At 45.1% G+C, this 19,811-nt stretch overlaps 63 pseudogenes; all 63 read left to right on the forward strand.

The window, feature by feature from the left end:
* Positions 1-28: 28 nt before the first annotated feature.
* On the forward strand, positions 29-147 carry LOC140098715 (5S ribosomal RNA; annotated as a pseudogene).
* Positions 148-217: 70 nt separating this feature from the next.
* On the forward strand, positions 218-336 carry LOC140094916 (5S ribosomal RNA; annotated as a pseudogene).
* A 250-nt stretch (positions 337-586) lies between these two features.
* Positions 587-705, forward strand: LOC140084658 (5S ribosomal RNA; annotated as a pseudogene).
* A 447-nt stretch (positions 706-1,152) lies between these two features.
* On the forward strand, positions 1,153-1,271 carry LOC140096972 (5S ribosomal RNA; annotated as a pseudogene).
* A 259-nt stretch (positions 1,272-1,530) lies between these two features.
* LOC140096415 (5S ribosomal RNA) lies at positions 1,531-1,649 on the forward strand (annotated as a pseudogene).
* A 259-nt stretch (positions 1,650-1,908) lies between these two features.
* Positions 1,909-2,027, forward strand: LOC140088967 (5S ribosomal RNA; annotated as a pseudogene).
* A 448-nt stretch (positions 2,028-2,475) lies between these two features.
* On the forward strand, positions 2,476-2,594 carry LOC140094176 (5S ribosomal RNA; annotated as a pseudogene).
* Positions 2,595-3,042: 448 nt separating this feature from the next.
* Positions 3,043-3,161, forward strand: LOC140089399 (5S ribosomal RNA; annotated as a pseudogene).
* Positions 3,162-3,231: 70 nt separating this feature from the next.
* On the forward strand, positions 3,232-3,350 carry LOC140083467 (5S ribosomal RNA; annotated as a pseudogene).
* Positions 3,351-3,419: 69 nt separating this feature from the next.
* On the forward strand, positions 3,420-3,538 carry LOC140097436 (5S ribosomal RNA; annotated as a pseudogene).
* A 70-nt stretch (positions 3,539-3,608) lies between these two features.
* On the forward strand, positions 3,609-3,727 carry LOC140090176 (5S ribosomal RNA; annotated as a pseudogene).
* A 258-nt stretch (positions 3,728-3,985) lies between these two features.
* Positions 3,986-4,104, forward strand: LOC140092164 (5S ribosomal RNA; annotated as a pseudogene).
* A 70-nt stretch (positions 4,105-4,174) lies between these two features.
* Positions 4,175-4,293, forward strand: LOC140094281 (5S ribosomal RNA; annotated as a pseudogene).
* A 70-nt stretch (positions 4,294-4,363) lies between these two features.
* Positions 4,364-4,482, forward strand: LOC140091041 (5S ribosomal RNA; annotated as a pseudogene).
* A 69-nt stretch (positions 4,483-4,551) lies between these two features.
* LOC140083479 (5S ribosomal RNA) lies at positions 4,552-4,670 on the forward strand (annotated as a pseudogene).
* Positions 4,671-4,739: 69 nt separating this feature from the next.
* LOC140087701 (5S ribosomal RNA) lies at positions 4,740-4,858 on the forward strand (annotated as a pseudogene).
* A 69-nt stretch (positions 4,859-4,927) lies between these two features.
* LOC140093938 (5S ribosomal RNA) lies at positions 4,928-5,046 on the forward strand (annotated as a pseudogene).
* A 70-nt stretch (positions 5,047-5,116) lies between these two features.
* On the forward strand, positions 5,117-5,235 carry LOC140079438 (5S ribosomal RNA; annotated as a pseudogene).
* Positions 5,236-5,494: 259 nt separating this feature from the next.
* LOC140088968 (5S ribosomal RNA) lies at positions 5,495-5,613 on the forward strand (annotated as a pseudogene).
* Positions 5,614-5,683: 70 nt separating this feature from the next.
* LOC140082806 (5S ribosomal RNA) lies at positions 5,684-5,802 on the forward strand (annotated as a pseudogene).
* Positions 5,803-6,061: 259 nt separating this feature from the next.
* LOC140083491 (5S ribosomal RNA) lies at positions 6,062-6,180 on the forward strand (annotated as a pseudogene).
* Positions 6,181-6,438: 258 nt separating this feature from the next.
* On the forward strand, positions 6,439-6,557 carry LOC140090177 (5S ribosomal RNA; annotated as a pseudogene).
* Positions 6,558-6,815: 258 nt separating this feature from the next.
* LOC140098587 (5S ribosomal RNA) lies at positions 6,816-6,934 on the forward strand (annotated as a pseudogene).
* Positions 6,935-7,004: 70 nt separating this feature from the next.
* LOC140094282 (5S ribosomal RNA) lies at positions 7,005-7,123 on the forward strand (annotated as a pseudogene).
* A 70-nt stretch (positions 7,124-7,193) lies between these two features.
* Positions 7,194-7,312, forward strand: LOC140094964 (5S ribosomal RNA; annotated as a pseudogene).
* A 69-nt stretch (positions 7,313-7,381) lies between these two features.
* Positions 7,382-7,500, forward strand: LOC140093951 (5S ribosomal RNA; annotated as a pseudogene).
* Positions 7,501-7,570: 70 nt separating this feature from the next.
* On the forward strand, positions 7,571-7,689 carry LOC140093963 (5S ribosomal RNA; annotated as a pseudogene).
* Positions 7,690-7,948: 259 nt separating this feature from the next.
* On the forward strand, positions 7,949-8,067 carry LOC140086160 (5S ribosomal RNA; annotated as a pseudogene).
* A 70-nt stretch (positions 8,068-8,137) lies between these two features.
* Positions 8,138-8,256, forward strand: LOC140097189 (5S ribosomal RNA; annotated as a pseudogene).
* A 259-nt stretch (positions 8,257-8,515) lies between these two features.
* On the forward strand, positions 8,516-8,634 carry LOC140078411 (5S ribosomal RNA; annotated as a pseudogene).
* A 625-nt stretch (positions 8,635-9,259) lies between these two features.
* On the forward strand, positions 9,260-9,378 carry LOC140093975 (5S ribosomal RNA; annotated as a pseudogene).
* Positions 9,379-9,448: 70 nt separating this feature from the next.
* On the forward strand, positions 9,449-9,567 carry LOC140085642 (5S ribosomal RNA; annotated as a pseudogene).
* A 637-nt stretch (positions 9,568-10,204) lies between these two features.
* On the forward strand, positions 10,205-10,323 carry LOC140094112 (5S ribosomal RNA; annotated as a pseudogene).
* A 70-nt stretch (positions 10,324-10,393) lies between these two features.
* Positions 10,394-10,512, forward strand: LOC140098716 (5S ribosomal RNA; annotated as a pseudogene).
* Positions 10,513-10,582: 70 nt separating this feature from the next.
* On the forward strand, positions 10,583-10,701 carry LOC140094918 (5S ribosomal RNA; annotated as a pseudogene).
* A 250-nt stretch (positions 10,702-10,951) lies between these two features.
* LOC140084659 (5S ribosomal RNA) lies at positions 10,952-11,070 on the forward strand (annotated as a pseudogene).
* Positions 11,071-11,517: 447 nt separating this feature from the next.
* On the forward strand, positions 11,518-11,636 carry LOC140096974 (5S ribosomal RNA; annotated as a pseudogene).
* Positions 11,637-11,895: 259 nt separating this feature from the next.
* On the forward strand, positions 11,896-12,014 carry LOC140096416 (5S ribosomal RNA; annotated as a pseudogene).
* Positions 12,015-12,462: 448 nt separating this feature from the next.
* Positions 12,463-12,581, forward strand: LOC140097190 (5S ribosomal RNA; annotated as a pseudogene).
* A 70-nt stretch (positions 12,582-12,651) lies between these two features.
* LOC140094179 (5S ribosomal RNA) lies at positions 12,652-12,770 on the forward strand (annotated as a pseudogene).
* A 448-nt stretch (positions 12,771-13,218) lies between these two features.
* On the forward strand, positions 13,219-13,337 carry LOC140089400 (5S ribosomal RNA; annotated as a pseudogene).
* A 70-nt stretch (positions 13,338-13,407) lies between these two features.
* LOC140083503 (5S ribosomal RNA) lies at positions 13,408-13,526 on the forward strand (annotated as a pseudogene).
* Positions 13,527-13,784: 258 nt separating this feature from the next.
* Positions 13,785-13,903, forward strand: LOC140090178 (5S ribosomal RNA; annotated as a pseudogene).
* Positions 13,904-14,161: 258 nt separating this feature from the next.
* Positions 14,162-14,280, forward strand: LOC140092165 (5S ribosomal RNA; annotated as a pseudogene).
* Positions 14,281-14,350: 70 nt separating this feature from the next.
* Positions 14,351-14,469, forward strand: LOC140091042 (5S ribosomal RNA; annotated as a pseudogene).
* A 69-nt stretch (positions 14,470-14,538) lies between these two features.
* LOC140083515 (5S ribosomal RNA) lies at positions 14,539-14,657 on the forward strand (annotated as a pseudogene).
* A 69-nt stretch (positions 14,658-14,726) lies between these two features.
* On the forward strand, positions 14,727-14,845 carry LOC140087702 (5S ribosomal RNA; annotated as a pseudogene).
* Positions 14,846-14,914: 69 nt separating this feature from the next.
* On the forward strand, positions 14,915-15,033 carry LOC140093987 (5S ribosomal RNA; annotated as a pseudogene).
* A 70-nt stretch (positions 15,034-15,103) lies between these two features.
* LOC140093999 (5S ribosomal RNA) lies at positions 15,104-15,222 on the forward strand (annotated as a pseudogene).
* A 70-nt stretch (positions 15,223-15,292) lies between these two features.
* LOC140079439 (5S ribosomal RNA) lies at positions 15,293-15,411 on the forward strand (annotated as a pseudogene).
* A 259-nt stretch (positions 15,412-15,670) lies between these two features.
* On the forward strand, positions 15,671-15,789 carry LOC140088969 (5S ribosomal RNA; annotated as a pseudogene).
* Positions 15,790-15,859: 70 nt separating this feature from the next.
* LOC140094013 (5S ribosomal RNA) lies at positions 15,860-15,978 on the forward strand (annotated as a pseudogene).
* A 259-nt stretch (positions 15,979-16,237) lies between these two features.
* Positions 16,238-16,356, forward strand: LOC140083526 (5S ribosomal RNA; annotated as a pseudogene).
* Positions 16,357-16,614: 258 nt separating this feature from the next.
* Positions 16,615-16,733, forward strand: LOC140090179 (5S ribosomal RNA; annotated as a pseudogene).
* A 258-nt stretch (positions 16,734-16,991) lies between these two features.
* Positions 16,992-17,110, forward strand: LOC140098588 (5S ribosomal RNA; annotated as a pseudogene).
* A 70-nt stretch (positions 17,111-17,180) lies between these two features.
* Positions 17,181-17,299, forward strand: LOC140094284 (5S ribosomal RNA; annotated as a pseudogene).
* A 70-nt stretch (positions 17,300-17,369) lies between these two features.
* On the forward strand, positions 17,370-17,488 carry LOC140094965 (5S ribosomal RNA; annotated as a pseudogene).
* A 69-nt stretch (positions 17,489-17,557) lies between these two features.
* On the forward strand, positions 17,558-17,676 carry LOC140094025 (5S ribosomal RNA; annotated as a pseudogene).
* Positions 17,677-17,746: 70 nt separating this feature from the next.
* Positions 17,747-17,865, forward strand: LOC140078333 (5S ribosomal RNA; annotated as a pseudogene).
* Positions 17,866-17,935: 70 nt separating this feature from the next.
* On the forward strand, positions 17,936-18,054 carry LOC140094037 (5S ribosomal RNA; annotated as a pseudogene).
* A 637-nt stretch (positions 18,055-18,691) lies between these two features.
* On the forward strand, positions 18,692-18,810 carry LOC140083254 (5S ribosomal RNA; annotated as a pseudogene).
* Positions 18,811-19,447: 637 nt separating this feature from the next.
* On the forward strand, positions 19,448-19,566 carry LOC140089401 (5S ribosomal RNA; annotated as a pseudogene).
* Positions 19,567-19,636: 70 nt separating this feature from the next.
* Positions 19,637-19,755, forward strand: LOC140083537 (5S ribosomal RNA; annotated as a pseudogene).
* The last annotated feature ends 56 nt before the right edge of the window (positions 19,756-19,811 follow it).

Genomic DNA, 19,811 nt, shown 5'->3' on the forward strand with positions numbered 1-19,811 from the left:
AAAAGAAGGTTCAAATTGAAAAGCTGCTGTCAACGGCAATTCTAAGCTGAATTTCCCTGCTCTCGTCAGATCGCAGCAGCAATGCAACTTAAGGCTTGGCAAGTACCAGCATGGGAGACTGGCTGGGAATTCCAAGTTCCGTTGACCTTTTTGAACCTGAAAATTGTGTTAGTTTCTCTATGAGATAGTAAAAGAAGGTTCAAATTGAACAGCTGCTGTCAACGGCAATTCTAAGCTGAATGTGCCTGCTCTCGTCAGATTGCAGCAGCAATGCAGCTTAAGGCTTGGCAAGTACCAGCATGGGAGACTGGCTGGGAATCCCAAGTTCTGTTGACCTTTTTGAACCTGAAAATGTGTTAGTTTCTCTATGAGATAGTAAAAGAAGGTTCAAATTGAACAGCTGCTGTCAACGGCCATTCTAAGCTGAATGTGCCTGCTCTCGTCAGATCGCAGCAGCTTAAGGCTTGGCAAGTACCAGCATGGGAGACTGGCTGGGAATCCCAAGTTCCGTTGACCTTTTTGAACCTGAAAATTGTGTTAGTTTCTCTATGAGATAGTAAAAGAAGGTTCAAATTGAACAGATGCTGTCAACGGCCATTCTAAGCTGAATGTGCCTGCTCTCGTCAGATCGCAGCAGCAATGCAGCTTAAGGCTTGGCAAGTACCAGCATGGGAGACTGGCTGGGAATCTCAAGTTCTGTTGACCTTTTTGAACCTGAAAATGTGTTAGTTTCTCTATGAGATAGTAAAAGAAGGTTCAAATTGAACAGCTGCTGTCAACGGCCATTCTAAGCTGAATGTGCGTGCTCTTGTCAGATCACAGCAGCGATGCAGCTTAAGGCTTGGCAAGTACCAGCATGGGAGACTGGCTTGGAATCCCAAATTCTGGTGACCTTTCTGAACCTGAAAATTGTGTTAGTTTCTCTATGAGATAGCAAAAGAAGGTTCAAATTGAACAGCTGCTGTCAACGGCCATTCTAAGCTGAATGTGCCTGCTCTTGTCAGATTGCAGCAGCAATGCAGCTTAAGGCTTGGCAAGTACCAGCATGGGAGACTGGCTTGGAATCCCAAGTTCTGGTGACCTTTTTGAACCTGAAAATTGTGTTAGTTTCTATATAAGATAGTAGAAGAAGGTTCAAATTGAACAACTGCTGTCAATGGCCATTCTAAGCTGAATGTGCCTGCTCTCGCCAGATCGCAGCAGCAATGCAGCTTAAGGCTTGGCAAGTACCAGCATGGGAGACTGGCTGGGAATCCCAAGTTCCGTTGCCCTTTTTGAACCTGAAAATTGTGTTAGTTTCTCTATGAGATAGTAAAAGAAGGTTCAAATTGAACAGCTGCTGTCAACGGCCATTCTAAGCTGAATGTGCGTGCTCTTGTCAGATCGCAGCAGCGATGCAGCTTAAGGCTTGGCAAGAACCAGCATGGGAGACTGGCTTGGAATCCCAAGTTCTGGTGACCTTTTTGAACCTGAAAATTGTGTTAGTTTCTATATGAGATAGTAAAAGAAGGTTCAAATTGAACAACTGCTGTTGATGGCCATTCTAAGCTGAATGTGCCTGCTCTCATCAGATTGCAGCAGCAATGCAGCTTAAGGCTTGGCAAGTACCAGCATGGGAGACTGGCTGGGAATCCCAAGTTCTGTTGACCTTTTTGAACCTGAAAATTGTGTTAGTTTCTCTATGAGATAGTAAAAGAAGGTTCAAATTGAACAGCTGCTGTCAACGGCCATTCTAAGCTGAATGTGCGTGCTCTTGTCAGATCGCAGCAGCAATGCAGCTTAAGGCTTGGCAAGTTCCAGCATGGGAGACTGGCTGGGAATCCCAAGTTCTGTTGACCTTTTTGAACTTGAAAATTGTTTTAGTTTCTCTATGAGATAGTAAAAGAAGGTTCAATTTGAAATGCTGCTGTCAACGGCCATTCTAAGCTGAATGTGCCTGCTCTTGTCAGATCGCAGCAGCAATGCAGCTTAAGGCTTGGCAAGTACCAGCATGGGAGACTGGCTGGGAATCCCAAGTTCCGTTGACCTTTTTGAACCTGAAAATTGTGTTAGTTTCTCTATGAGATAGTAAAAGAAGGTTCAAATTGAACAGCCGCTGTCAACGGCCATTCTAAGCTGAATGTGCGTGCTCTTGTCAGATCGCAGCAGCGATGCAGCTTAAGGCTTGGCAAGTACCAGCATGGGAGACTGGCTGGGAATCCCAAGTTCTGGTGACTTTTTTGAACCTGAAAATTGTGTTAGTTTCTCTATGAGATAGTAGAAGAAGGTTCAAATTGAACAACTGCTGTCAACGGCCATGCTAAGCTGAATGTGTGTACTCTTGTCAGATCGCAGCAGCGATGCAGCTTAAGGCTTGGCAAGTACCAGCATGGGAGACTGGCTGGGAATCCCAAGTTCTGTTGACCTTTTTGAACCTGAAATTTGTGTTAGTTTCTCTATGAGATAGTAAAAGAAGGTTCAAATTGAACAGCTGCTGTCAATGCCCATTCTAAGCTGAATGTGCCTGCTCTCGTCAGATCGCAGCAGCGATGCAGCTTAAGGCTTGGCAAGTACCAGCATGGGAGACTGGCTGGGAATCCCAAGTTCCGTTGACCTTTTTGAACCTGAAAATTGTGTTAGTTTCTCTATGAGATAGTAAAAGAAGGTTCAAATTGAAAAGCTGCTGTCAATGGCCGTTCTAAGCTGAATGTGCGTGCTCTTGTCAGATCGCAGCAGCGATGCAGTTTAAGGCTTGGCAAGTACCAGCATGGGAGACTGGCTGGGAATCCCAAGTTCTGGTGACCTTTTTGAACCTGAAAATTGTGTTAGTTTCTCTATGAGATAGTAGAAGAAGGTTCAAATTGAACAGCTGCTGTCAACGGCAATTCTAAGCTGAATGTGCGTGCTCTTGTCAGATCGCAGCAGCAATGCAGCTTAAGGCTTGGCAAGTACCAGCATGGGAGACTGGCTGGGAATCCCAAGTTCCGTTGACCTTTTTGAACCTGAAAATTGTGTTAGTTTCTCTATGAGATAGCAAAAGAAGGTTCAAATTGAACAGCTGCTGTCAACGGCCATTCTAAGCTGAATGTGCCTGCTCTCGTCAGATCGCAGCAGCAATGCAGCTTAAGGCTTGGCAAGTACCAGCATGGGAGACTGGCTGGGAATCCCAAGTTCTGTTAACCTTTTTTAACCTGAAAATTGTGTTAGTTTCTCTATGAGATAGTAAAAGAAGGTTCAAATTGAACAGCTGCTGTCAACGGCCATTCTAAGCTGAATGTGCCTGCTCTCGTCAGATCGCAGCAGCAATGCAGCTTAAGGCTTGGCAAGTACCAGCATGGGAGACTGGCTGGGAATTCCAAGTTCCGTTGACCTTTTTGAACCTGAAAATGTGTTAGTTTCTCTATGAGATAGTAAAAGAAGGTTCAAATTGAACAGCTGCTGTCAACGGCCATTCTAAGCTGAATGTGCCTGCTCTCGTCAGATCACAGCAGCAATGCAGCTTAAGGCTTGGCAAGTACCAGCATGGAAGACTGGCTGGGAATCCCAAGTTCCGTTGACATTTTTGAACCTGAAAATTGTGTTAGTTTCTCTTTGAGATAGCAAAAGAAGGTTCAAATTGAACAGCTGCTGTCAACGGCCATTCTAAGCTGAATGTGCCTGCTCTCGTCAGATCGCAGCAGCAATGCAGCGTAAGGCTTGGCAAGTACCAGCATGGGAGACTGGCTGGGAATTCCAAGTTCTGTTGACCTTTTTGAACCTGAAAATGTGTTAATTTCTCTATGAGATAGCAAAAGAAGGTTCAAATTGAACAGCTGCTGTCAACTGCCATTCTAAGCTGAATGTGCGTGCTCTTGTCAGATTGCAGCAGCGATTCAGCTTAAGGCTTGGCAAGTACCAGCAAGGGAAACTGGCTGGGAATCCCAAGTTCCGTTGACCTTTTTGAACCTGAAAATTGTGTTAGTTTCTCTATGAGATAGTAGAAGAAGGTTCAAATTGAACAGCTGCAGTCAACTGCCATTCTAAGCTGAATGTGCCTGCTCTCGTCAGATCGCAGCAGCAATGCAGCTTAAGGCTTGGCAAGTACCAGCATGGGAGACTGGCTGGGAATCCCAAGTTCCGTTGACCTTTTTGAACCTGAAAATTGTTTTAGTTTCTCTATGAGATAGTAAAAGAAGGTTCAAATTGAACAGCTGCTGTCAACGGCCATTCTAAGCTGAATGTGCCTGCTCTCGTCAGATCGCAGCAGCAATGCAGCTTAAGGCTTGGCAAGTACCAGCATGGGAGACTGGGTAGGAATCCCAAGATCCGTTGACCTTTTTGAACCTTAAAATTGAGTTATTTTCTCTATGAGATAGTAAAAGAAGGTTCAAATTGAACAGCTGCTGTCAACGGCCATTCTAAGCTGAATGTGCCTGCTCTTGTCAGATCGCAGCAGCAATGCAGCTTAAGGCTTGGCAAGTACCAGCATGGGAGACTGGCTGGGAATCCCAAGTTCTGTTGACCTTTTTGAACCTGAAAATGTGTTAGTTTCTCTATGAGATAGTAAAAGAAGGTTCAAATTGAACAGCTGCTGTCAACGGCCATTCTAAGCTGAATGTGCCTGCTCTCGTCAGATCGCAGCAGCAATGCAGCTTAAGGCTTGGCAAGTACCAGCATGGGAGACTGGCTGGGAATTCCAAGTTCCGTTGACCTTTTTGAACCTGAAAATGTGTTAGTTTCTCTATGAGATAGTAAAAGAAGGTTCAAATTGAACAGCTGCTGTCAACGGCCATTCTAAGCTGAATGTGCCTGCTCTCGTCAGATCGCAGCAGCAATGCAGCGTAAGGCTTGGCAAGTACCAGCATGGGAGACTGGCTGGGAATTCCAAGTTCCGTTGACCTTTTTGAACCTGAAAATGTGTTAGTTTCTCTATGAGATAGTAAAAGAAGGTTCAAATTGAACAGCTGCTGTCAACGGCCATTCTAAGCTGAATGTGCCTGCTCTCGTCAGATCGCAGCAGCAATGCAGCTTAAGGCTTGGCAAGTACCAGCATGGGAGACTGGCTGGGAATCCCAAGTTCCGTTGACCTTTTTGAACCTGAAAATTGTGTTAGTTTCTCTATGAGATAGCAAAAGAAGGTTCAAATTGAACAACTGCTGTCAACGGCCATTCTAAGCTGAATGTGCCTGCTCTCGTCAGATCGCAGCAGCAATGCAGCTTAAGGCTTGGCAAGTACCAGCATGGGAGACTGGCTGGGAATCCCAAGTTCTGTTGACCTTTTTGAACCTGAAAATTGTGTTAGTTTCTCTATGAGATAGTAAAAGAAGGTTCAAATTGAACAGCTGCTGTCAACGGCCATTCTAAGCTGAATGTGTGTGCTCTTGTCAGATCGCAGCAGCGATGCAGCTTAAGGCTTGGCAAGTTCCAGCATGGGAGACTGGCTGGGAATCCCGAGTTCTGTTGACCTTTTTGAACTTGAAAATTGTTTTAGTTTCTCTATGAGATAGTAAAAGAAGGTTCAATTTGAAATGCTGCTGTCAACGGCCATTCTAAGCTGAATGTGCCTGCTCTTGTCAGATCGCAGCAGCAATGCAGCTTAAGGCTTGGCAAGTACCAGCATGGGAGACTGGCTGGGAATCCCAAGTTCCGTTGACCTTTTTGAACCTGAAAATTGTGTTAGTTTCTCTATGAGATAGTAAAAGAAGGTTCAAATTGAACAGCTGCTGTCAATGGCCATTCTAAGCTGAATGTGCCTGCTCTCGTCAGATCGCAGCAGCAATGCAGCTTAAGGCTTGGCAAGTACCAGCATGGGAGACTGGCTGGGAATCCCAAGTTCCGTTGACCTTTTTGAACCTGAAAATTGTGTTAGTTTCTGTATGAGATAGTAAAAGAAGGTTCAAATTGAAAAGCTGCTGTCAACGGCCATTCTAAGCTGAATGTGCCTCCTCTCGTCAGATCGCAGCAGCAATGCAGATTAAGGCTTGGCAAGTACCAGCATGGGTGACTGGCTGGGAATCCCAAGTTCCGTTGACCTTTTTTAACCTGAAAATTGTGTTAGTTTCTCTATGAGATAGCAAAAGAAGGTTCAAATTGAACAGCTGCTGTCAACGGCCATTCTAAGCTGAATGTGCCTGCTCTCGTCAGATCGCAGCAGCAATGCAGCTTAAGGCTTGGCAAGTACCAGCATGGGAGACTGGCTGGGAATTCCAAGTTCCGTTGACCTTTTTGAACCTGAAAATGTGTTAGTTTCTCTATGAGATAGTAAAAGAAGGTTCAAATTGAACAGCTGCTGTCAACGGCCATTCTAAGCTGAATGTGCCTGCTCTCGTCAGATCACAGCAGCAATGAAGCTTAAGGCTTGGCAAGTACCAGCATGGAAGACTGGCTGGGAATCCCAAGTTCCGTTGACATTTTTGAACCTGAAAATTGTGTTAGTTTCTCTTTGAGATAGCAAAAGAAGGTTCAAATTGAACAGCTGCTGTCAACGGCCATTCTAAGCTGAATGTGCCTGCTCTCGTCAGATCGCAGCAGCAATGCAGCGTAAGGCTTGGCAAGTACCAGCATGGGAGACTGGCTGGGAATTCCAAGTTCTGTTGACCTTTTTGAACCTGAAAATGTGTTAATTTCTCTATGAGATAGCAAAAGAAGGTTCAAATTGAACAGCTGCTGTCAACTGCCATTCTAAGCTGAATGTGCGTGCTCTTGTCAGATTGCAGCAGCGATTCAGCTTAAGGCTTGGCAAGTACCAGCAAGGGAAACTGGCTGGGAATCCCAAGTTCCGTTGACCTTTTTGAACCTGAAAATTGTGTTAGTTTCTCTATGAGATAGTAGAAGAAGGTTCAAATTGAACAGCTGCAGTCAACTGCCATTCTAAGCTGAATGTGCCTGCTCTCGTCAGATCGCAGCAGCAATGCAGCTTAAGGCTTGCCAAGTACCAGCATGGGAGACTGGCTGGGAATCCCAAGTTCCGTTGACCTTTTTGAACCTGAAAATTGTTTTAGTTTCTCTATGAGATAGTAAAAGAAGGTTCAAATTGAACAGCTGCTGTCAACGGCCATTCTAAGCTGAATGTGCCTGCTCTCGTCAGATCGCAGCAGCAATGCAGCTTAAGGCTTGGCAAGTACCAGCATGGGAGACTGGGTAGGAATCCCAAGATCCGTTGACCTTTTTGAACCTTAAAATTGAGTTATTTTCTCTATGAGATAGTAAAAGAAGGTTCAAATTGAACAGCTGCTGTCAGCGGCCATTCTAAGCTGAATGTGCCTGCTCTTGTCAGATCGCAGCAGCAATGCAGCTTAAGGCTTGGCAAGTACCAGCATGGGAGACTGGCTGGGAATCCCAAGTTCTGTTGACCTTTTTGAACCTGAAAATGTGTTAGTTTCTCTATGAGATAGTAAAAGAAGGTTCAAATTGAACAGCTGCTGTCAACGGCCATTCTAAGCTGAATGTGCCTGCTCTCGTCAGATCGCAGCAGCAATGCAGCTTAAGGCTTGGCAAGTACCAGCATGGGAGACTGGCTGGGAATCCCAAGTTCCGTTGACCTTTTTGAACCTGAAAATTGTGTTAGTTTCTCTATGAGATAGTAAAAGAAGGTTCAAATTGAACAGCTGCTGTCAACGGCCATTCTAAGCTGAATGTGCCTGCTCTCGTCAGATCGCAGCAGCAATGCAGCTTAAGGCTTGGCAAGTACCAGCATGGGAGACTGGCTGGGAATCCCAAGTTCCGTTGACCTTTTTGAACCTGAAAATTGTGTTAGTTTCTCTATGAGATAGTAAAAGAAGGTTCAAATTGAACAGCTGCTGTCAACGGCCATTCTAAGCTGAATGTGCGTGCTCTTGTCAGATCGCAGCAGCGATGCAGCTTAAGGCTTGGCAAGTACCAGCATGGGAGACTGGCTTGGAATCCCAAGTTCTGGTGACCTTTTTGAACCTGAAAATTGTGTTAGTTTCTCTATGAGATAGTAGAAGAAGGTTCAAATTGAACAGCTGCTGTCAACAGCCATTCTAAGCTTAATGTGCCTGCTCTCGTCAGATCGCAGCAGCAATGCAGCTTAAGGCTTGGCAAGTACCAGCATGGGAGACTGGCTGGGAATCCCAAGTTCTGTTGACCTTTTTGAACCTGAAAATTGTGTTAGTTTCTCTATGAGATAGTAAAAGAAGGTTCAAATTGAACAGCTGCTGTCAACGGCCATTCTAAGCTGAATGTGCGTGCTCTTGTCAGATCGCAGCAGCGATGCAGCTTAAGGCTTGGCAAGTACCAGCATGGGAGACTGGCTGGGAATCCCAAGTTCTGTTGACCTTTTTGAACTTGAAAATTGTTTTAGTTTCTCTATGAGATAGTAAAAGAAGGTTCAATTTAAAATGCTGCTGTCAATGGCCATTCTAAGCTGAATGTGCCTCCTCTCGTCAGATCGCAGCAGCAATGCAGATTAAGGCTTGGCAAGTACCAGCATGGGAGACTGGCTGGGAATCCCAAGTTCCGTTGACCTTTTTTAACCTGAAAATTGTGTTCGTTTCTCTATGAGATAGCAAAAGAAGGTTCAAATTGAACAGCTGCTGTCAACGGCCATTCTAAGCTGAATGTGCCTGCTCTCGTCAGATCGCAGCAGCAATGCAGCTTAAGGCTTGGCAAGTACCAGCATGGGAGACTGGCTGGGAATTCCAAGTTCTGTTGACCTTTTTGAAACTGAAAATTGTGTTAGTTTCTCTATGAGATAGTAAAAGAAGGTTCAAATTGAACAGCTGCTGTCAACGGCCATTCTAAGCTGAATGTGCGTGCTCTTGTCAGATCGCAGCAGCGATGCAGCTTAAGGCTTGGCAAGTACCAGCATGGGAGACTTGCTTGGAATCCCAAGTTCTGGGGACCTTCTTGAACCTGAAAATTGTGTTAGTTTCTATATAAAATAGTAGAAGAAGGTTCAAATTGAACAATTGCTGTCAATGGCCATTCTAAGCTGAATGTGCCTGCTCTTGCCAGATCGCAGCAGCAATGCAGCTTAAGGCTTGGCAAGTACCAGCATGGGAATCCCAAGTTCCGTTGCCCTTTTTGAACCTGAAAATTGTGTTATTTTCTCTATGAGATAGTAAAAGAAGGTTCAAATTGAACAGCTGCTGTCAACGGCCATTCTAAGCTGAATGTGTGTGCTCTTGTCAGATCGCAGCAGCGATGCAGCTTAAGGCTTGGCAAGTACCAGCATGGGAGACTGGCTTGGAATCCCAAGTTCTGGTGACCTTTTTGAACCTGAAAATTGTGTTAGTTTCTATATGAGATAGTAGAAGAAGGTTCAAATTGAACAACTGCTGTCAACGGCCATTCTAAGCTGAATGTGCCTGCTCTCGTCAGATCGCAGCAGCAATGCAGCTTAAGGCTTGGCAAGTACCAGCATGGGAGACTGGCTGGGAATCCCAAGTTCCGTTGACCTTTTTTAACCTGAAAATTGTGTTAGTTTCTCTATGAGATAGCAAAAGAAGGTTCAAATTGAACAGCTGCCGTCAACGGCCATTCTAAGCTGAATGTGCCTGCTCTCGTCAGATCGCAGCAGCAATGCAGCTTAAGGCTTGGCAAGTACCAGCATGGGAGACTGGTTGGGAATCCCAAGTGCTGTTGACCTTTTTGAACCTGAAAATTGTGTTAGTTTCTCTATGAGATAGTAAAAGAAGGTTCAAATTGAACAGCTGCTGTCAACGGCCATTCTAAGCTGAATGTGCGTGCTCTTGTCAGATCGCAGCAGCGATGCAGCTTAAGGCTTGGCAAGTTCCAGCATGGGAGACTGGCTGGGAATCCCAAGTTCTGTTGACCTTTTTGAACTTGAAAATTGTTTTAGTTTCTCTATGAGATAGTAAAAGAAGGTTCAAATTGAACAGCTGCTGTCAACGGCCATTCTAAGCTGAATGTGCGTGCTCTTGTCAGATCGCAGCAGCGATGCAGCTTAAGGCTTGGCAAGTACCAGCATGGGAGACTGGCTGGGAATCCCAAGTTCTGGTGACTTTTTTGAACCTGAAAATTGTGTTAGTTTCTCTATGAGATAGTAAAAGAAGGTTCAAATTGAACAACTGCTGTCAACGGCCATTCTAAGCTGAATGTTTGTTCTCTTGTCAGATCGCAGCAGCGATGCAGCTTAAGGCTTGGCAAGTACCAGCATGGCAGACTGGCTGGGAATCCCAAGTTCTGTTGACCTTTTTGAACCTGAAAATTGTGTTAGTTTCTCTATGAGATAGTAAAAGAAGGTTCAAATTGAACAGCTGCTGTCAATGGCCATTCTAAGCTGAATGTGCCTGCTCTCGTCAGATCGCAGCAGCAATGCAGCTTAAGGCTTGGCAAGTACCAGCATGGGAGACTGGCTGGGAATCCGAAGTTCCGTTGACCTTTTTGAACCTGAAAATTGTGTTAGTTTCTGTATGAGATAGTAAAAGAAGGTTCAAATTGAAAAGCTGCTGTCAACGGCAATTCTAAGCTGAATTTCCCTGCTCTCGTCAGATCGCAGCAGCAATGCAACTTAAGGCTTGGCAAGTACCAGCATGGGAGACTGGCTGGGAATTCCAAGTTCCGTTGACCTTTTTGAACCTGAAAATTGTGTTAGTTTCTCTATGAGATAGTAAAAGAAGGTTCAAATTGAACAGCTGCTGTCAACGGCAATTCTAAGCTGAATGTGCCTGCTCTCGTCAGATTGCAGCAGCAATGCAGCTTAAGGCTTGGCAAGTACCAGCATGGGAGACTGGCTGGGAATCCCAAGTTCTGTTGACCTTTTTGAACCTGAAAATGTGTTAGTTTCTCTATGAGATAGTAAAAGAAGGTTCAAATTGAACAGCTGCTGTCAACGGCCATTCTAAGCTGAATGTGCCTGCTCTCGTCAGATCGCAGCAGCTTAAGGCTTGGCAAGTACCAGCATGGGAGACTGGCTGGGAATCCCAAGTTCCGTTGACCTTTTTGAACCTGAAAATTGTGTTAGTTTCTCTATGAGATAGTAAAAGAAGGTTCAAATTGAACAGATGCTGTCAACGGCCATTCTAAGCTGAATGTGCCTGCTCTCGTCAGATCGCAGCAGCAATGCAGCTTAAGGCTTGGCAAGTACCAGCATGGGAGACTGGCTGGGAATCTCAAGTTCTGTTGACCTTTTTGAACCTGAAAATGTGTTAGTTTCTCTATGAGATAGTAAAAGAAGGTTCAAATTGAACAGCTGCTGTCAACGGCCATTCTAAGCTGAATGTGCGTGCTCTTGTCAGATCACAGCAGCGATGCAGCTTAAGGCTTGGCAAGTACCAGCATGGGAGACTGGCTTGGAATCCCAAATTCTGGTGACCTTTCTGAACCTGAAAATTGTGTTAGTTTCTCTATGAGATAGCAAAAGAAGGTTCAAATTGAACAGCTGCTGTCAACGGCCATTCTAAGCTGAATGTGCCTGCTCTTGTCAGATTGCAGCAGCAATGCAGCTTAAGGCTTGGCAAGTACCAGCATGGGAGACTGGCTTGGAATCCCAAGTTCTGGTGACCTTTTTGAACCTGAAAATTGTGTTAGTTTCTATATAAGATAGTAGAAGAAGGTTCAAATTGAACAACTGCTGTCAATGGCCATTCTAAGCTGAATGTGCCTGCTCTCGCCAGATCGCAGCAGCAATGCAGCTTAAGGCTTGGCAAGTACCAGCATGGGAGACTGGCTGGGAATCCCAAGTTCCGTTGCCCTTTTTGAACCTGAAAATTGTGTTAGTTTCTCTATGAGATAGTAAAAGAAGGTTCAAATTGAACAGCTGCTGTCAACGGCCATTCTAAGCTGAATGTGCGTGCTCTTGTCAGATCGCAGCAGCGATGCAGCTTAAGGCTTGGCAAGAACCAGCATGGGAGACTGGCTTGGAATCCCAAGTTCTGGTGACCTTTTTGAACCTGAAAATTGTGTTAGTTTCTATATGAGATAGTAAAAGAAGGTTCAAATTGAACAACTGCTGTTGATGGCCATTCTAAGCTGAATGTGCCTGCTCTCATCAGATTGCAGCAGCAATGCAGCTTAAGGCTTGGCAAGTACCAGCATGGGAGACTGGCTGGGAATCCCAAGTTCTGTTGACCTTTTTGAACCTGAAAATTGTGTTAGTTTCTCTATGAGATAGTAAAAGAAGGTTCAAATTGAACAGCTGCTGTCAACGGCCATTCTAAGCTGAATGTGCGTGCTCTTGTCAGATCGCAGCAGCAATGCAGCTTAAGGCTTGGCAAGTTCCAGCATGGGAGACTGGCTGGGAATCCCAAGTTCTGTTGACCTTTTTGAACTTGAAAATTGTTTTAGTTTCTCTATGAGATAGTAAAAGAAGGTTCAATTTGAAATGCTGCTGTCAACGGCCATTCTAAGCTGAATGTGCCTGCTCTTGTCAGATCGCAGCAGCAATGCAGCTTAAGGCTTGGCAAGTACCAGCATGGGAGACTGGCTGGGAATCCCAAGTTCCGTTGACATTTTTGAACCTGAAAATTGTGTTAGTTTCTCTATGAGATAGTAAAAGAAGGTTCAAATTGAACAGCCGCTGTCAACGGCCATTCTAAGCTGAATGTGCGTGCTCTTGTCAGATCGCAGCAGCGATGCAGCTTAAGGCTTGGCAAGTACCAGCATGGGAGACTGGCTGGGAATCCCAAGTTCTGTTGACCTTTTTGAACCTGAAATTTGTGTTAGTTTCTCTATGAGATAGTAAAAGAAGGTTCAAATTGAACAGCTGCTGTCAATGCCCATTCTAAGCTGAATGTGCCTGCTCTCGTCAGATCGCAGCAGCGATGCAGCTTAAGGCTTGGCAAGTACCAGCATGGGAGACTGGCTGGGAATCCCAAGTTCCGTTGACCTTTTTGAACCTGAAAATTGTGTTAGTTTCTCTATGAGATAGTAAAAGAAGGTTCAAATTGAAAAGCTGCTGTCAATGGCCGTTCTAAGCTGAATGTGCGTGCTCTTGTCAGATCGCAGCAGCGATGCAGTTTAAGGCTTGGCAAGTACCAGCATGGGAGACTGGCTGGGAATCCCAAGTTCTGGTGACCTTTTTGAACCTGAAAATTGTGTTAGTTTCTCTATGAGATAGTAGAAGAAGGTTCAAATTGAACAGCTGCTGTCAACGGCAATTCTAAGCTGAATGTGCGTGCTCTTGTCAGATCGCAGCAGCAATGCAGCTTAAGGCTTGGCAAGTACCAGCATGGGAGACTGGCTGGGAATCCCAAGTTCCGTTGACCTTTTTGAACCTGAAAATTGTGTTAGTTTCTCTATGAGATAGCAAAAGAAGGTTCAAATTGAACAGCTGCTGTCAACGGCCATTCTAAGCTGAATGTGCCTGCTCTCGTCAGATCGCAGCAGCAATGCAGCTTAAGGCTTGGCAAGTACCAGCATGGGAGACTGGCTGGGAATCCCAAGTTCTGTTAACCTTTTTTAACCTGAAAATTGTGTTAGTTTCTCTATGAGATAGTAAAAGAAGGTTCAAATTGAACAGCTGCTGTCAACGGCCATTCTAAGCTGAATGTGCCTGCTCTCGTCAGATCGCAGCAGCAATGCAGCTTAAGGCTTGGCAAGTACCAGCATGGGAGACTGGCTGGGAATTCCAAGTTCCGTTGACCTTTTTGAACCTGAAAATGTGTTAGTTTCTCTATGAGATAGTAAAAGAAGGTTCAAATTGAACAGCTGCTGTCAACGGCCATTCTAAGCTGAATGTGCCTGCTCTCGTCAGATCACAGCAGCAATGCAGCTTAAGGCTTGGCAAGTACCAGCATGGAAGACTGGCTGGGAATCCCAAGTTCCGTTGACATTTTTGAACCTGAAAATTGTGTTAGTTTCTCTTTGAGATAGCAAAAGAAGGTTCAAATTGAACAGCTGCTGTCAACGGCCATTCTAAGCTGAATGTGCCTGCTCTCGTCAGATCGCAGCAGCAATGCAGCGTAAGGCTTGGCAAGTACCAGCATGGGAGACTGGCTGGGAATTCCAAGTTCTGTTGACCTTTTTGAACCTGAAAATGTGTTAATTTCTCTATGAGATAGCAAAAGAAGGTTCAAATTGAACAGCTGCTGTCAACTGCCATTCTAAGCTGAATGTGCGTGCTCTTGTCAGATTGCAGCAGCGATTCAGCTTAAGGCTTGGCAAGTACCAGCAAGGGAAACTGGCTGGGAATCCCAAGTTCCGTTGACCTTTTTGAACCTGAAAATTGTGTTAGTTTCTCTATGAGATAGTAGAAGAAGGTTCAAATTGAACAGCTGCAGTCAACTGCCATTCTAAGCTGAATGTGCCTGCTCTCGTCAGATCGCAGCAGCAATGCAGCTTAAGGCTTGGCAAGTACCAGCATGGGAGACTGGCTGGGAATCCCAAGTTCCGTTGACCTTTTTGAACCTGAAAATTGTTTTAGTTTCTCTATGAGATAGTAAAAGAAGGTTCAAATTGAACAGCTGCTGTCAACGGCCATTCTAAGCTGAATGTGCCTGCTCTTGTCAGATCGCAGCAGCAATGCAGCTTAAGGCTTGGCAAGTACCAGCATGGGAGACTGGCTGGGAATCCCAAGTTCTGTTGACCTTTTTGAACCTGAAAATGTGTTAGTTTCTCTATGAGATAGTAAAAGAAGGTTCAAATTGAACAGCTGCTGTCAACGGCCATTCTAAGCTGAATGTGCCTGCTCTCGTCAGATCGCAGCAGCAATGCAGCTTAAGGCTTGGCAAGTACCAGCATGGGAGACTGGCTGGGAATTCCAAGTTCCGTTGACCTTTTTGAACCTGAAAATGTGTTAGTTTCTCTATGAGATAGTAAAAGAAGGTTCAAATTGAACAGCTGCTGTCAACGGCCATTCTAAGCTGAATGTGCCTGCTCTCGTCAGATCGCAGCAGCAATGCAGCGTAAGGCTTGGCAAGTACCAGCATGGGAGACTGGCTGGGAATTCCAAGTTCCGTTGACCTTTTTGAACCTGAAAATGTGTTAGTTTCTCTATGAGATAGTAAAAGAAGGTTCAAATTGAACAGCTGCTGTCAACGGCCATTCTAAGCTGAATGTGCCTGCTCTCGTCAGATCGCAGCAGCAATGCAGCTTAAGGCTTGGCAAGTACCAGCATGGGAGACTGGCTGGGAATCCCAAGTTCCGTTGACCTTTTTGAACCTGAAAATTGTGTTAGTTTCTCTATGAGATAGTAAAAGAAGGTTCAAATTGAACAGCTGCTGTCAACGGCCATTCTAAGCTGAATGTGCCTGCTCTCGTCAGATCGCAGCAGCAATGCAGCTTAAGGCTTGGCAAGTACCAGCATGGGAGACTGGCTGGGAATCCCAAGTTCCGTTGACCTTTTTGAACCTGAAAATTGTGTTAGTTTCTCTATGAGATAGCAAAAGAAGGTTCAAATTGAACAACTGCTGTCAACGGCCATTCTAAGCTGAATGTGCCTGCTCTCGTCAGATCGCAGCAGCAATGCAGCTTAAGGCTTGGCAAGTACCAGCATGGGAGACTGGCTGGGAATCCCAAGTTCTGTTGACCTTTTTGAACCTGAAAATTGTGTTAGTTTCTCTATGAGATAGTAAAAGAAGGTTCAAATTGAACAGCTGCTGTCAACGGCCATTCTAAGCTGAATGTGTGTGCTCTTGTCAGATCGCAGCAGCGATGCAGCTTAAGGCTTGGCAAGTTCCAGCATGGGAGACTGGCTGGGAATCCCGAGTTCTGTTGACCTTTTTGAACTTGAAAATTGTTTTAGTTTCTCTATGAGATAGTAAAAGAAGGTTCAATTTGAAATGCTGCTGTCAACGGCCATTCTAAGCTGAATGTGCCTGCTCTTGTCAGATCGCAGCAGCAATGCAGCTTAAGGCTTGGCAAGTACCAGCATGGGAGACTGGCTGGGAATCCCAAGTTCCGTTGACCTTTTTGAACCTGAAAATTGTGTTAGTTTCTCTATGAGATAGTAAAAGAAGGTTCAAATTGAACAGCTGCTGTCAACGGCCATTCTAAGCTGAATGTGCCTGCTCTCGTCAGATCGCAGCAGCAATGCAGCTTAAGGCTTGGCAAGTACCAGCATGGGAGACTGGCTGGGAATCCCAAGTTCCGTTGACCTTTTTGAACCTGAAAATTGTGTTAGTTTCTGTATGAGATAGTAAAAGAAGGTTCAAATTGAAAAGCTGCTGTCAACGGCCATTCTAAGCTGAATGTGCCTCCTCTCGTCAGATCGCAGCAGCAATGCAGATTAAGGCTTGGCAAGTACCAGCATGGGTGACTGGCTGGGAATCCCAAGTTCCGTTGACCTTTTTTAACCTGAAAATTGTGTTAGTTTCTCTATGAGATAGCAAAAGAAGGTTCAAATTGAACAGCTGCTGTCAACGGCCATTCTAAGCTGAATGTGCCTGCTCTCGTCAGATCGCAGCAGCAATGCAGCTTAAGGCTTGGCAAGTACCAGCATGGGAGACTGGCTGGGAATTCCAAGTTCCGTTGACCTTTTTGAACCTGAAAATGTGTTAGTTTCTCTATGAGATAGTAAAAGAAGGTTCAAATTGAACAGCTGCTGTCAACGGCCATTCTAAGCTGAATGTGCCTGCTCTCGTCAGATCACAGCAGCAATGAAGCTTAAGGCTTGGCAAGTACCAGCATGGGAGACTGGCTGGGAATCCCAAGTTCCGTTGACATTTTTGAACCTGAAAATTGTGTTAGTTTCTCTTTGAGATAGCAAAAGAAGGTTCAAATTGAACAGCTGCTGTCAACGGCCATTCTAAGCTGAATGTGCCTGCTCTCGTCAGATCGCAGCAGCAATGCAGCGTAAGGCTTGGCAAGTACCAGCATGGGAGACTGGCTGGGAATTCCAAGTTCTGTTGACCTTTTTGAACCTGAAAATGTGTTAATTTCTCTATGAGATAGCAAAAGAAGGTTCAAATTGAACAGCTGCTGTCAACTGCCATTCTAAGCTGAATGTGCGTGCTCTTGTCAGATTGCAGCAGCGATTCAGCTTAAGGCTTGGCAAGTACCAGCAAGGGAAACTGGCTGGGAATCCCAAGTTCCGTTGACCTTTTTGAACCTGAAAATTGTGTTAGTTTCTCTATGAGATAGTAGAAGAAGGTTCAAATTGAACAGCTGCAGTCAACTGCCATTCTAAGCTGAATGTGCCTGCTCTCGTCAGATCGCAGCAGCAATGCAGCTTAAGGCTTGCCAAGTACCAGCATGGGAGACTGGCTGGGAATCCCAAGTTCCGTTGACCTTTTTGAACCTGAAAATTGTTTTAGTTTCTCTATGAGATAGTAAAAGAAGGTTCAAATTGAACAGCTGCTGTCAACGGCCATTCTAAGCTGAATGTGCCTGCTCTCGTCAGATCGCAGCAGCAATGCAGCTTAAGGCTTGGCAAGTACCAGCATGGGAGACTGGGTAGGAATCCCAAGATCCGTTGACCTTTTTGAACCTTAAAATTGAGTTATTTTCTCTATGAGATAGTAAAAGAAGGTTCAAATTGAACAGCTGCTGTCAGCGGCCATTCTAAGCTGAATGTGCCTGCTCTTGTCAGATCGCAGCAGCAATGCAGCTTAAGGCTTGGCAAGTACCAGCATGGGAGACTGGCTGGGAATCCCAAGTTCTGTTGACCTTTTTGAACCTGAAAATGTGTTAGTTTCTCTATGAGATAGTAAAAGAAGGTTCAAATTGAACAGCTGCTGTCAACGGCCATTCTAAGCTGAATGTGCCTGCTCTCGTCAGATCGCAGCAGCAATGCAGCTTAAGGCTTGGCAAGTACCAGCATGGGAGACTGGCTGGGAATCCCAAGTTCCGTTGACCTTTTTGAACCTGAAAATTGTGTTAGTTTCTCTATGAGATAGTAAAAGAAGGTTCAAATTGAACAGCTGCTGTCAACGGCCATTCTAAGCTGAATGTGCCTGCTCTCGTCAGATCGCAGCAGCAATGCAGCTTAAGGCTTGGCAAGTACCAGCATGGGAGACTGGCTGGGAATCCCTAGTTCCGTTGACCTTTTTGAACCTGAAAATTGTGTTAGTTTCTCTATGAGATAGCAAAAGAAGGTTCAAATTGAACAACTGCTGTCAACGGCCATTCTAAGCTGAATGTGCCTGCTCTCGTCAGATCGCAGCAGCAATGCAGCTTAAGGCTTGGCAAGTACCAGCATGGGAGACTGGCTGGGAATCCCAAGTTCCGTTGACCTTTTTGAACCTGAAAATTGTGTTAGTTTCTGTATGAGATAGTAAAAGAAGGTTCAAATTGAAAAGCTGCTGTCAACGGCCATTCTAAGCTGAATGTGCCTCCTCTCGTCAGATCGCAGCAGCAATGCAGATTAAGGCTTGGCAAGTACCAGCATGGGAGACTGGCTGGGAATCCCAAGTTCCGTTGACCTTTTTTAACCTGAAAATTGTGTTAGTTTCTCTATGAGATAGCAAAAGAAGGTTCAAATTGATCAGCTGCTGTCAACGGCCATTCTAAGCTGAATGTGCCTGCTCTCGTCAGATCGCAGCAGCAATGCAGCTTAAGGCTTGGCAAGTACCAGCATGGGAGACTGGCTGGGAATCCCAAGTTCCATTGACCTTTTTGAACCGGAAAATTGTGTTAGTTTCTCTATGAGATAGTAGAAGAAGGTTCAAATTGAACAGCTGCTGTCAACGGCCATGCTAAGCTGAATGTGTGTGCTCTTGTCAGATCGCAGCAGCGATGCAGCTTAAGGCTTGGCAAGTACCAGCATGGGAGACTGGCTGGGAATCCCAAGTTCTGTTGACCTTTTTGAACCTGAAATTTGTGTTAGTTTCTCTATGAGATAGTAAAAGAAGGTTCAAATTGAACAGCTGCTGTCAATGGCCATTCTAAGCTGAATGTGCCTGCTCTCGTCAGATCGCAGCAGCGATGCAGCTTAAGGCTTGGCAAGTACCAGCATGGGAGACTGGCTGGGAATCCCAAGTTCTGTTGACCTTTTTGAACCTGAAAATTGTGTTAGTTTCTCTATGAGATAGTAAAAGAAGGTTCAAATTGAACAGCTGCTGTCAACGGCCATTCTAAGCTGAATGTGCGTGCTCTTGTCAGATCGCAGCAGCGGTGCAGCTTAAGGCTTGGCAAGTACCAGCATGGGAGACTGGCTGGGAATCCCAAGTTCTGTTGACGTTTTTGAACCAGAAAATTGTGTTAGTTTCTCTATGAGATAGTAAAAGAAGGTTCAAATTGAAAAGCTGCTGTCAACGGCCATTCTAAGCTGAATGTGTGTGCTCTTTTCAGATCGCAGCAGTGATGCAGCTTAAGGTTTGGCAAGTACCAGCATGGGAGACTGGCTGGGAATCCCAAGTTCTGTTGACCTTTTTGAACCTGAAAATTGTGTTAGTTTCTCTATGAGATAGTAAAAGAAGGTTCAAATTGAACAGCTGCTGTCAACGGCAATTCTAAGCTGAATGTGCGTGCTCTTGTCAGATCGCAGCAGCAATGCAGCTTAAGGCTTGGCAAGTACCAGCATGGGAGACTGGCTGGGAATCCTGTGTTCCGTTGACCTTTTTGAACCTGAAAATTGTGTTAGTTTCTCTATGAGATAGCAAAAGAAGGTTCAAATTGAACAGCTGCTGTCAACGGCCATTCTAAGCTGAATGTGCCTGCTCTCGTCAGATCGCAGCAGCAATGCAGCTTAAGGCTTGGCAAGTACCAGCATGGGAGACTGGCTGGGAATCCCAAGTTCTGTTAACCTTTTTTAACCTGAAAATTGTGTTAGTTTCTCTATGAGATAGTAAAAGAAGGTTCAAATTGAACAGCTGCTGTCAACGGCCATTCTAAGCTGAATGTGCCTGCTCTCGTCAGATCGCAGCAGCAATGCAGCTTAAGGCTTGGCAAGTACCAGCATGGGAGACTGGCTGGGAATTCCAAGTTCCGTTGACCTTTTTGAACCTGAAAATGTGTTATTTTCTCTATGAGATAGTAAAAGAAGGTTCAAA

The sequence above is a fragment of the Engystomops pustulosus genome, chromosome 9 (genome assembly GCF_040894005.1).
Source record: "Engystomops pustulosus chromosome 9, aEngPut4.maternal, whole genome shotgun sequence".
In the NCBI taxonomy this organism is placed as follows: Eukaryota; Metazoa; Chordata; class Amphibia; order Anura; family Leptodactylidae; genus Engystomops; species Engystomops pustulosus.